The sequence below is a fragment of the Myotis davidii genome, unplaced genomic scaffold, assembly GCF_000327345.1.
Source record: "Myotis davidii unplaced genomic scaffold, ASM32734v1 scaffold979, whole genome shotgun sequence".
NCBI lineage: Eukaryota > Metazoa > Chordata > Mammalia > Chiroptera > Vespertilionidae > Myotis > Myotis davidii.
Genome location: NW_006290769.1, coordinates 421246 through 422535, shown reverse-complemented (window position 1 = coordinate 422535; position 1290 = coordinate 421246).

Sequence of the window (1290 nt, the reverse complement as noted above, 5' to 3'; positions counted from 1 at the left end):
AGCAGCCACTTCAGCCCAAGAAATGCTATTTCTGTCAGAGCATCAGCCATATGGTGGCCTTGTGTCCACTGAAAGCCCTGCAGGTCCTAGCTCACAGAGAAAGCCAGCCTACTTTCAGGAGGAAGGAGAGATCCATAACCCTGCCCTGTTCCCAGATGCCCAGAATTGAGCCACCGTCGGTGGGTGGGGGGCTATGCTTTTGTGATCTGGGACTTTCAAGGAGCAGGCATCAGTTAGCACAATGGAGAAAGTCGGGGACACAAGGTGGATAGGGGGCAACTGGCACTGCCATGTATCTCAGGCCAAGTTCCATAGCATCACTCCCTCTTCTCTCTTGGCCGAGGGTGAGAGGGGAGGCAAAATAACTCCATATTCTATGCACATGCATGTGAGGGCTTTGGGGGAAATCCCTTCCTACATGCTTTATCTGAGTCTCTACCCCTGGGATTTCTAGCTTTTGAAAATGGCCTGGATAGGGAATCTGTTTTTCTTTTTTGTTTATTAATTTACTTATTTGTAATCCTCACCGAGGATATTTTTCCCATTGCTTTTTAGAGGGAGTAAAAGGGAGGGAGGGAAGGAGGGAAGGTGGGCGAGGGGGTGGAGGGAGAAGAGAACCATCAATGAGAGAGGCACATCAATTGGTTGACTCCCACACATGGCCTGACTGGGGCTAGGGATTGAATCTGCAACCCAGGTAGGCTGCTTTGACTGGGAATCGAACCCGCCCCCCTCAGTGAATGGGCCAACACCCCAACCACTGAGCATACCAGCCAGGAGAAGAAGCTAATTTCTTTTTAAAGAAGGAAGTGTAATAATATTTTCCCTGCCAGAGTGAAAAGATTGGCATGAGACCAGACTGATGAACCCAACCCACAAATAACTACATTCTGTGGGAGGGAATCTCTCAGGGGTACAATAGGCTTTTTATACATCTTATCTCCTCATAAACTACTCTTGGGATAAGATGCTGAGAATTGTCCCAAGCAATGGGTTGTGACCGTCGGCAAAAGGGGTCATTGGGGGAACAGCTGCAGTTCTGCCTCTCCTAAGCTCACTCCCACCCCATTTCTGGGCCAATACAATTTTATTTATTTGGTCCCTTGGATAATTGTACCTTGGGTCCTACTTTCTCCAGGATGCTAACTGTACTATCCGTGTGTGAAGGACAAATCTTGGCATTTTAATTTTGTGTGTGTAACATTCTGGTTTTGTATTTTTGTGTATTTTAATGTAAGGCTCTCACTCCTGCATTGTGTTCCTAGGTGCATGAGCAATCTCAAGGCTGAG